The following is a 12,136-nucleotide window of genomic DNA, read 5'->3' on the forward strand; positions in this document are numbered from 1 at the left end:
TTGACCAATGTTTGGAAGACATTTCCTGATCAACTTTTATCCTACAGCACTGGGAGGCTTATCCTAGTTCAGGCAAAATTCTTGTTATGCTCCTCCAGATGTTAAGTTTTGGACCAGGCCCCATCAATAATTAAAAATTGTCTGGATTCTGTCTAACTATAATCCAGGAGACATTTTCCCTTATTGCTTCTTTCCATATCTAGAATCACACTATTACAGTCATTTTATGTTATATATGTGATTTTCTCAAAATATTTAACCACACAAATATTTTTGGAGGTCTGATTACACATTGGTTACTGCAAGAGACAGCAGTCTTATATATTAGAGAGGACATAAGTAATGCAGCTAGTAACATTGACAGTGACATAGTGCAGCAGGGAGACACAAAGCACTATTTGAAAACAAAAAATTTAAACAATGATTTGTATAACTAGTTGTAATCCAGTTGTAGTAATTGAGTGACCAAAGGAGCTATAACTGATTTAATGACCTATTTGCAGTTCCATTGTACTGGCCATGCACATTTATGCTTGGCTTAATCTTTTGAGACAAGCATATGTTACTGGTAGGATCAACCAGGTAGAGAGAAAAAGATAAATGTTCCAATTCTGCTCACAAAAGGCATAATCTACCAAATTACTAAGTGAAAGTAAGTGAAGTCACTCAGTCGTGTCCAGTTCTTTGCGACCCCATGTACTGTAGCCTACCAGGCTTCTCCGTCCATGGGATTTTCCAGGCAAGAACACTACAAGTCATAATTAAAGGAAGAAGAAAATTTTTCTTATACCTAGAAAACACAAAGCAGTAGTCCTTTTAGATAGAAACCATAAAAATTACAACCATATTTACCTATTCACTCATTCCTATGTAACTAAGCCTTTTTGTTAAAGAGCTTTATGAAGTCATCAGGTGTTCTAGTAGAATTCTTCAATTTTCAGTTCAGCATTATGTTTGAAAAGTCAGAAACTTGTATTTCTCCAAAAGTCCATTTTAATAAATTTTTAAGAGGAGGCATTTTTGCAATGGCATTAGAGTGAAACCATAACTGTCTTCAAAAAGACTTAAGAAAGCACATTTAAATCTAATTACAATGCAGTTGATAAAGCAACCCAGTTGCTGCTGTGACATACGACACTTTCAGAAAATAACTAGAATTATGACTGATACTATTCCACCTGGACATATCAGACTCTTAGGAACTCCATAAAATCTATAGAATATCTGTACCATTTACCATATAATACAACTTAAAATTTATTACTCATTTGACAATACCTCTATTAACATACCAGGTGAACCTAATTAGTTTAATATCTCCCTTTGGGGTGCCTCAGGGGCTCTTTGAAGCACCCCAAAGTTAGCTAGAGGTCAAAGGAACTTCAAAGGAATACCAAAAATTTTTTTAAATACAATAGGACCATAGGTCACTGTGAAACTTAGCCAAAGTTACTACACAAAATTTCAAAGACAAATACATTCTTTAAAAGGTAAACTTAAATATCAAAGGCAGTTTAGCATGTTAAGAAAACTTGTCTGTTTTAACAGAGAAAAAAACCAAATTTACATTTTGCGTTTGCTTACTTAAAAGTTTCATTTACTCAGTTAAACTTGTTTTAAACTTAGTCCTGATTGATCATGTTCATAACCCTTTTTGGGGTCCATTTTCCATAAGCCTCTCATTACTTTACTTGTTTTAACAATTTTTTCCTTTTAAGTTGTAGAATATCTGGAGAGATCCTAAAACATGTATTTCTAAAAGTTCACTTAAAGCTCTTATCTCATTTGTATTTTCTTAAAGTCTCTCTAAAAAGCCATTGTTTCATTTACATTTCTTTATCTAAATGTTTCTTTACATTGAATTGGGTCACCACCCAGTTGTGGGTGCCTCACTTAGCTTCCTGATGTGTTACAAAGAGCATGTACTGCGACTCAAGGTCTAATGGAAATAGACTAGTCTACCGTGTTGGACCTGTTTGTTTATAATCAGCCTTGTTATAATCAGTCCTAGGGTTATGTCATTCTTTCAAACGTTGTTCCCTGCCCACTTCCCTCCTGTTTCATTTCCCCTCTCAGAGACTTTGCTCCCATATTCTTATGGGAAGCAGAGGGGGGATGGTCTTATCTTCTGTAACTGCTTCAAGCCTGAGTAGTGGCATGGACTCTGCTGGTCAGGGAATAAAAATCTTGGATACCTGATATAGGGGCCCCAGGGGCAGGACAGCTCCCTGTTTTAATCCATATGAGTTGGAATTCTTGAATAGCCATCATTTTGATGTGGAACTATTTTAAGTGCTTCCATAGCCTTCATATTCCAGGAGAAATACCAACAACCTCAGATATGCAGATGACACCACCCTTATGGCAGAAAGTGAAGAGGAACTAAAAAGCTTCCTGATGAAAATCAAAGAGGAGAGTGAAAAAGTTGGCTTAAAGCTCAACATTCAGAAAACTAAGATCATGGCATCTGGTCCCATCACCTCATGGGAAATAGATGGGGAGACAGGGGAAACAGTGTCAGACTTTATTTATTTATTTTTGGGCTCCAAACTCAGTGCAGATGGTGACTGCAGCCGTGAAATTAAAAGATGCTTACTTCTTGGAAGGAAAGTTATGACCAACCTCGATAGCATATTAAAAAGCAGAGACATCACTTTGCCAACAAAGGTCCATCTAGTCAAGGCTATGGTTTTTCCAATGGTCATGTATGGATGTGAGAGTTGGACTGTGAAGAAAGCTGAGCACTGAAGAATTGATGCTTTTGAACTGTGGTGTTGGAGAGTCCCTTGGACTGCAAGGGAATCCAACCAGTCCATCCTAAAGGAGATCAGTCCTGGGTGTTCATTGGAAGGACTGATGCTGAAGCTGAGACTCCAATACTTTGGCCACCTCATGTGAAGAGTTGACTCATTGGAAAAGACCCTGATTGGGGGCAGGAGGAGAAGAGGATGAGATGGCTGGATGGCATCACCAACTCGATGGGCATGTGTTTGAGTAAACTCCGGGAGTTGGTGATGGACAGGGAGGCCTGGCATGCTGCGATTCATGGGGTCGCCAAGAGTCAGACACGACTGAGCGACTGAACTGAACTGATAGCCTTCCTGTGAGTCTCCTTGATAATAAAGCCCATTTTGTAACAGCATCAGAGTACAGATGTATCTATAAATGACAAAAGGCTTAAAAGTCAGTTAAACATCTGGTTAATTGATAAAGAAAGTTGGATAAAAGAAAGTTGCTTATGCTTAAGCAAAGTAACCTGAGATTTCAATGGCAAATACAAAGCACTTAAAGGCAAAGAAACTCATCTAATGTGTTATCAAAGTGGCATTCTAAGAAAACTTTTTTCTCTGAACAGAAAGAAAAAGCCAAATCCAAGTCTTAGCTTACTCCCAATGTGATTCATTTACTCAACTAAATTCAATCTAGTCTTAGAAAATCCTGATCATGCATAACTCTTTTCAGTATTTTTTTTATTTCCTCACACCTTTTTCTACTGAAAACACATATCTTGATTTCCTCAAAGTTTCCCCCCCCCCCACATTGAGGTACTTTTCTTGCTGACAAATTTTTGATAGATATAATACCTTATTTAGCTTATGTTAAGCCTAGGCACAATGAAAGTCTTACACTTAATATTACAGTTAATTTGGTGATGACTCAGGACATATCTATATTATTAAAATTAGATCAACAAACTTAAACATTAATACCAGCTACCAATTTAATATTAAATATTTCCCAGTTCACGTGAGCCTGAAAGTCATTTAATTTCTCTTGTATTTAGAGTTGATTGGTTTGTCAGTATTTATTACTTTTATTTAAGCCAATTAAATAGAGCACTTTTTACAAGTCAATCACAGCAATGTTATCCAGAAACAAAGATATATATATATATATATATATATATATATATATACAAATACAATGTGCACAAATGCACATTGAGGCCTCAGTTATTCAAGATTTCTGTCCTGAATCAGGTACAGCAATGTAAAACCCAGTTTACAGAAGAGATTGGATTAAAACTGGGTTTCTCACAGATGGAACAAATCAAGCTCACTTGGCTAGATGGCTAAATATTAATATTTGCATAAAAAGCAATTTCTAATTACCTTGGATGAGACAACTTCTGAATTGCTTTACCCTCTCTAATGAAAGGCATTGCAAGAGAATGTTCAAATTACCACACAGTTGCACTTATTTCATATGCTAGCAAGATTATGCTCAAAGTCCTTCAAGCTTGGCTTCAGCAGTGCGTGAACTGAGGACTGCCAGATGTACAAGCTGGATTTAGAAAAGTCAGAGGAACCAGAGATCAAATTGCCAGCATTAACTGGATCATAGAAAAAAGCAAGGGAATTCCAAAAAAGTATCTACTTCTGCTTCATTGACTATGCTAAAACCTTTGTGTGGATCACAAGAAATTGTGGAATATTCTTAAGGAGATGGAAATACCTGACCACCTTTCCTGCATCCTGAGAAACCTGTATGCAGGACAAGAAGCAACAGTTGGAACTCAACATGGAACAACAGACTGGTTCCAAATTGGGAAAGGAGTACGTCAAGGCTATACATTGTTAGTCTGTTTATTTAACTTATATGCAGAGCACATCATACGAATTGCTGGGCTGGATGACTCAAGCTAGAATCAAGGTTGCCAGGAGAACTATCAACAGCCTCAGATATGCAGATGATACCACTTTATTGACAGAAAGTGAAGAGGAACTAAAGAGCCTCTTGATGAGGGTGAAAGAGGAGAGTGAAAAAGCTGGCTTAAAACTAAACATTCAAAAAAATAAGATCATGGCATCTGGTCCCATCACTTCACAGCAAATAGATGGGGAATAAGCATCAGATTTCATTTTCTTGGACTCCCAAATCACTGTAGATGGCGACTGCAGCCACGAAATTAAAAGACACTTGCCCCTTGGAAGAAAAGCTGTGACAAACCTGAACAGTGTATTAGAAAGCAGAGACATCAATTTGCCGGCAAAAGTCTGTGTAGTTGAAGCTATCGTTTTTCCAATAGTCATGCATGGATATGAGAGTTGGACTGTAAAGAAGGCTGAGTGCTGAAGAATTGATGCTTTCTAAATGTGGTGCTGAAGAAGACTTGAGAGAGTCTGTTGGACAGTAAGGAGATCAAACCAGTCAGTCCTAAAGAAAATCAACCCTGAATATTCATTGGAAAGACTGATACTAAAGCTAAAGCTCAGTACTTTGGCCACCTGATGGGAAGAGCCAACACATTGGAAAAGACTCTGATGCTGGGAAACCTTGAAGGCAGCAGGAGAAGGGTGCCATAGACGACAAGATGTTTGAATGGCATCACTGACTCAGTGGACATAAGTTTGAGCAAACTCAGAGAGATAGTGAAGGACAGGGAAGCCTGGCATGCTGCAGTTCATGGGGTTGCAGAGTCAGACAGGACTTAGGGACTGAACAAGAATAACTCTAAAATTTACATTAAAAAAAAAAAACAACAGAGATAATGGTTTTTGAGAAGACCAAAGAAGACATTTGCTTCTCAGTGATACAGGCAATTTCTTCATAGGATGACTTTGTTTCCTCCTTTTAAAAATATTTACATGACTCTCAAGATGAACAGGCAAGATTTTGGAAGTGGTAAAAGGACTTTTTGGAGCCTCCCTTCTGGTGCTATAAAGACTACATTGTAAAACAAATTTTGTTTTTTTCCTTTTTTATTTTTTTTAAGAATTGAGTGGCTACCTTAGGGAAGTTTCACCCCTCCTTCTCTCTCGTAGGGGAGAAGGCCTCCTGGGATGGCCGAGACAACACTCAGGCTTCTGCAAAATTAATCTGGACTAGGGGGAAAGAGGTGAAGGCAACAGGGAAGACAGGCTGAGGAATCTGCCTTGTAATCCTACTGGGAACTTGTCTTGTCAGGGGAGTGGCTCGGTGTTTTGCTTGAACCAATATGTGTCTGAGTTTCATGGAATTCGTCTTGTTGGGGACAGATACTCTAATACTGTGGTCCGTTCCATGATGCCTTTATCCTGTCACTGGAGTCTGCAAGTGGCAGGCACCCTAATGGCTTTTCTGTGCCTGACTTGTGCCCACATGATATTAATTGGCCTGGTCTTCGGCTTAAGGGAAGGAGAGGAAAGGAGAGCCCTCACCCGCTTAGGTGGCAGCTACTGGGGCACAGTGACCTGTGGGCCTTCAGAACACACCAGAGAGTAACCCTGGCCAGAGTTCTTTAATTGCTTCCATAGCCACTCATCTGTTTGCAGAGGGTTCGAGGAAAAAGAAGCAAGATGTAGAGGAAGCCTTAGAGGAAACAGTACCAGATGCATTACCAAAGTACCAGAATAAACCAAAACCTAGTCGACCAGAAAGTCACATTAATGTGACTTCCCAGTCCCATTAGACCTGTGACCTTTGCCCAAATGGTCCGAGTTTTCCCTCACAGGGGGAGCTCCCTAAACTGGAGCTGATGCTCCCCACTGTCAAAGTTACTTGGAGCTCCTGTAGGGAAACTAGAATCAGATGCCTGAAGTCCAAGGGAGCCCTAGGGCCTCTTCATTTTCAGGGTGTTCCTCTCCTTTGCACTTCTATCTGAGAGACTGTATAATTGTGAGCCATTCTGGGACCATTGCTCTTCTGATCTTAATATATCTAATATATGCCCTAAAGAGCTTTCCTTAGGGATAGATTAAATATTTCCCATTTTTATAAGTTTGGTAACACCAAAACACAAAAGACATGTGCAAATTCCAAGAAAGACAGCACAAACAAATTCCAGCATTGATGCACAGATGAACCAGTTCCCAAATTAGGTAGATAAATTTACCCTATGAAACAAATGAACTAATTCCAATGAAGGTAAACTTGTCTTACAAGAAGTAAAATTCCCCAATGAACTGGTTCAAGGTAGAGTCCAACAACACTTCCCCTTTCCAACAGGATACCCCAACCAAATTGGCTTTTCCCATAAAGGAAAAGCCCAAATTGAAGGGGGGGGGGGGATATGTTCCTGGTGTGTACAGCAGAACGACTTAACCTCCAAAATTGAGCCCACTGACTCATAACACAAAACGGCAAACAAGCAAACTGGCTTAACTGGCTATCAAGATGGGTAGACTTACCCTCGAACAAAATCAAGTCTATTGACTTGTAGAAGTTTGTTGGTTCCTTGTCTCAACTGCCAAGTGCTGGGGCAGCTGGTGCCACTTCAGGGAATCTTGAAGAAAAGATCCTCAGGACAAATGGTCCTAGAAGCTGCTTAGGGCCTTGTCTCAATATTGCCTGATCAGGGCCAGCTAGCCATGAGCAGTAAGGCTCCTGTGCTGGCTCACCAAATTTGTTTCCATGTTCAAGCTTACTGTACTTGCTGCACAACAGGCCAATGAATCCAAGAGAGGTGTTGAAGCAAGGAATACGACTTTATTTGGAAAGCCAGCTGACCAAAAAGATGGCAGAGTAATGTCTCAAAGTAACCATTTTGTTGGTGTCTGGATGCCAGGTTCTTTTTATAGAGTCAGAGAGAAGCAATGAGGAACTAAAGTTAAAAGGCAGAATAGAGAGGGAGGGGCAGTGAGGAAGTAAAGTAAAAAGGGTCTTCAGTCTTAGAAAACATCTGCGGGAAGGGTCAGGCTTTGGAAGGGATATGTTAATCTCTTCTATTCACAGGTGGGCAGGGTCAGATTGTCTCTCTATGAGCTGAACAAAGGCACATTAGTTTATAGTCAGGCAGAATAACATTAGGGTCCTTTGAAGCAGGCCATTATGTATGATTGTAATAACAAAAGCAAGTCGAAGAAACAGTTCCAATATGGAGTCAGTATTGGCTTCTTTGCAACATTCTATCCCTATCATCCAGGAGAGATTATTTTTAAGTAGCTATTCCTAAAACATAATTACTTCTAAAAGGTTCACCTAAAAGCTCTTACTTCACTTGCATTTAATTCACTTATAAAAATTTTATCATACCAAGTTATTTTTCTTGCTGTCAGATTTGCAACAGATATAGAAAGGTCTCATTTGAGCTCTAGTAAACCTAGGTACAACATTTTATTTTTTAATTAGAGGTAAATTGATTTTACAATGTTGTGTTGATTTCCGCCATACAAAAAAAAAATCAGCCATAATTACACATATATCTCCTCCCTCTTGAGCCCCCCTTCCCCTGCCCATCCCACCCCTCTAGGTCATCACAGAGTGCCAGGCTGAGCTATCTGTTATATAGCAACTTCTCACCATCTATTTTACACGTGATAGTATATAAAAACATATTAATCAAACTAAAAAGTTCATACTAGATATTAATATAATACTGAATATTTTTTAGATCACATGAACATGAAATTTACTCTCACTAGTTTCCTTCATATTTATGAGTATTTATATACAAATCATGGTCACCTGTCTTGGTTAAATCTTTTTTTTACTGGCATTTATGAAGAACACACTGAAGACTTATTTGTCCTCGACAAGTTCCAAATTACCTACCCTTTTTCAAAATTTGTATTTTAAAAATATGGCAGAGATAAGGGTTCCTCTAGAAAAACAGGTAGAATATTTTCATTTCAAAAGCATGAGAGGAGAAAGGCAAGTTCTTCCTTGATGATTTTGTCCCTCTTTTGTTCAATACTTACAAGCTTCTGAAGACAAATAAGAAAGGTTTTGGGAGTGGTAAAAGAATTAATGTGCTTTGGATTATTTTTGGAGCCACCCATTTGGTCTTCTTTTCCATTCTCAGATCTCCATTCCCTTACCCTGGTTTGTACCATTACCATTTTTCTCCTAAATGACAATAATAGTTTTCTAACTGATCTCCAGCCTGTTCCACTACTGCCTGTTGACCCGAGGAACAGCCTCTAGAATAAATACCTAACCATATTTTTCCCTACTCAAAATCCTTTAATGCCTTCCTGTTTTATATAATATTAGCATGATCTAAGATTCTCTACGATAAGCCTCTTACTCTAGCCTTGCTTGTTGCTTTTAATTCCTACACTCCATCTTGGACTTCTCCAACCCTCTTCTTGTGTATTATATTCCACTAGGCTTTCCTTGAACGTATTTTGTTATTTCATTCCAATCTTTTGTACATTTCGCTCTCTCCAATGCCTTTAGACCCATGTCTACCTCATGGAATTTGTTCTTCAAGCTCTGCTCAGTTGTGCTAGTCTCAGGGAAATATTTCCTCATTTCCTGTCCTCTGCATCTAGAAGTGACTAATTCCTCTTTGCTACTTCTCTGCCTGGTATTTGTCCATTACTCTACATATCATATATACATTTGGTAGGTGGACATTGATTTCAATCAAATTCTCAGTGTAGTATCTTGCCATCTGGTTGATTAGGAATGTAAAAAAGAAAGTACACAACAGGATTTCATAGGTTTGTTGTATTTGTTTTACTTATTACTTGAGATATAACTCATAGTAAAGTAATATATCTTAAGTATGTAGTTCAGTGAATTTGTGTATAACACACACACACACACACACACACACACACACACACACACACTTGTATAAATATCACCACTTAAAATATAGAACATTTCCAATAACTCTAAAGGCCCATTTCTGCCTGTTCCAAGTCAATACGCTTGAGAAGTAACAATTATTGTGACTTCTATTTCCATTGGTTAGTTTTCGCCTGTTCTTAAAATTTGCATAAATGGAATCACAGAATATGTGCTCTTTTGTCTGACAGGTTTTTATGTGAAGCCTTGTAAAAACCATAATGGTGCCTATGAGGGCACAATATACTGAAATAGCCCATGAGGGTAATGTTCAAAGAGGGAAACAAAGACTTTAACAACCCTTCAATCAGAAGAATCAAAAAGTCTAAGAACATTTGGATGGGTATCCTCACGCTGAAATAAAATGATCTGGTACATGGCTTCCCAGGTGGTGCTAGTGGTGAAGAACCCACCTGCCAATGCAGGAAACATAAGAGATGCAGGTTCCATCCCTGGGTTGGGAAGATCCCCTGGAGGAGGACATGGCAACCCACTCCAGTATTCTTGCCTGGAGAATCCCATAGACAGAGGAGGCTGGTGGGCTATAGTCCATAGGGTTGCAAAGAACTAGACATGACTGAAGTGACTTATCACAGCACAGCACATATTATCTAGAATAATGCAAAATTAAATATAAAAAATTTTGAAGAAACTGTACAAGAGATCTTCGCATTTTTCTGGGGTAGAGAAGGTATTGATTTTAAGCTAATTAAGTTCTATTTTTTATTTCTATTTTTCTTTTATACAAATGTAAAAAGCTGATAAATTTAAATATTATAAAATTGATTTATTGTAAAAGCAATTCAAGAATACTCAGTTAAAATCTTATTCCAATGCCACCCAATACAACCAAGAAGCAGTTAAACACTTTTACCTTAGGAACAAGGACAAAAAACAAGAAAGACCACGTCAAAGCTGTGATTCAAACTCAGAAAGAGAAAGGCTTAGGTCTTTTTCCAGTCAGTACAACGGGTACGATTAGGTCAAAGCATCATTTTCTTCAGACACCACAGTGCTGCTACAACACTGAGGTATAACTGATTCTATTTAATCAATACTTACTGAGAACTTACTGTGTGTTGGGCACACAGCTCACTAAACCATGCATCTGCCTTGAAGATCACACAGTCCAGTGCTGGAGAAAAAATCATCTTGTAAGGGAGAAGATAAAGATAGGAAGCACAAAGGAGGGATCATAAGCTCTAAGAGAAGGGTTCTTGGAAGAGATAATGTTTTAATTAAACTTACCTTATAATTGGGGGACACCCAGGTGAAGAAATTTGACGAGTTATTTAATTTTCGTCTATGATGAATTTGAGATACCTGTGGAATAGTCAAGTGTGCATGTTCATTAGAATGTCAGCATTATAGACAAGGAATGTATATTTGGATGTTATCAGCATATGATGGAAGTTGTCAGCATATATATGGGAGCTGCAGTCATGAGGAATGTACGTTGTGAGAAGAAAGCAAGAATTGAATTCTGAAAAACACCAATGATGAAACGACTGGCAGAAGAGAAAGATCCTGCAAAGGAAGCTGAATAGGCAAAGAAGTAAGGAAGGAAAGCAGGAAATGAAGTGTCTTGAAACCTGAGGGAAGAGATTATCCCAAGAAAAAAGAAATAATAAATGATGTCAAATATTTTTGTCATTTTGCTTAGTCACTTAGTCGTGTTTGACTCTTGTGACCCCATGGACTGTAGCCTGCCAAGCTCCTCTGTCCATGGGGATTCTCCAGGCAAGAATACTGGAGTGGGTTGCCATGCCCTCCTCCAGGGGATCTTCCAAACCCAGGGGTCAAACCCAGGTCTCCCACATTGCAGGCGGGTTCTTTACCATCTGAGCCACCAGGGAAGCCCAAGAATACTTAAGTGGGTAGCCTATCCCTTCTCCAGGGAATTTTCCTGACAGGAACTGAATGGGGATCTCCTGCATTGCAGGTGGATTCTTTACCAGCTGATCTATCAGGGAAGCCCACTTAAAAGTGTCCATTGATGTTGGGGAAGAAAGGAGACAACAATCACTGAATTTGTCAAGAGGTTTGTGACTTTGTTAAGAGCAGATTCACTGAGGAGACAGATTGTAATAGGTAGAGGAATTTGTGGAGGGAATGTGAGAAAGTACTCAAAGAGAGGGCTGACAGTACTTTCAAGAAGCTGAGCTATGATACATAGGAAGAAAGAGAGAAAGTTATAACTGAAGGGGAATATAAGGTAAAGGGAAGTTTTTTTTTTTTTTTTTTTTTTTTTTAAGAAGGAAAAGACGAGCATATTTAAATGTTTATGGGAAAGATCAAATAGAAAGGGAGCTGGGAGAAAGTGGCAGTAATTGGTAGTCTGACAGAAGTGAGATCATATGAGATCAAGAGTGGAGATGGGAACCTATGCTGTAAGAGAGGAGAGAATTGAAGGGAGGAATAGACAATAATAGTTGGAGACAAATACTCTACTTTCAATAATTAATAAGACATGTAGACAGAAGACCAATAAGGAAATAGCAGACTTATACACCACTATAAACAAGTAGGCCTAACAGACAAGTATATCACACTCCATGCAACAATAGCAGTGTACGTATTTCTCTCAAGTGCCAGGAACATTCTCTAGGATTGGCCATGTATTACTTCACAAATTTAAATC

The 12,136-nt window shown here is 38.6% G+C and overlaps 1 protein-coding gene across 9 annotated transcripts in view; it reads left to right on the forward strand.

Moving 5' to 3' along the window:
- Nucleotides 1-12,136, forward strand: part of NBDY (negative regulator of P-body association) — a 96,966-nt gene that overhangs the window by 18,253 nt on the left and 66,577 nt on the right. The window contains exon 3 of one of the 9 annotated variants that reach the window (XR_009692038.1): nt 11,438-11,536. The exons of the other annotated variants lie outside the window; for them this stretch is intronic. The gene's annotated coding sequence lies outside the window, so the exon portion shown is untranslated. The remainder of the gene's footprint in view (nt 1-11,437; nt 11,537-12,136) is intronic. 9 annotated transcript variants of the gene reach the window in all.

Source organism: Dama dama, chromosome X, assembly GCF_033118175.1.
Source record: "Dama dama isolate Ldn47 chromosome X, ASM3311817v1, whole genome shotgun sequence".
NCBI classification, from domain to species: domain Eukaryota; kingdom Metazoa; phylum Chordata; class Mammalia; order Artiodactyla; family Cervidae; genus Dama; species Dama dama.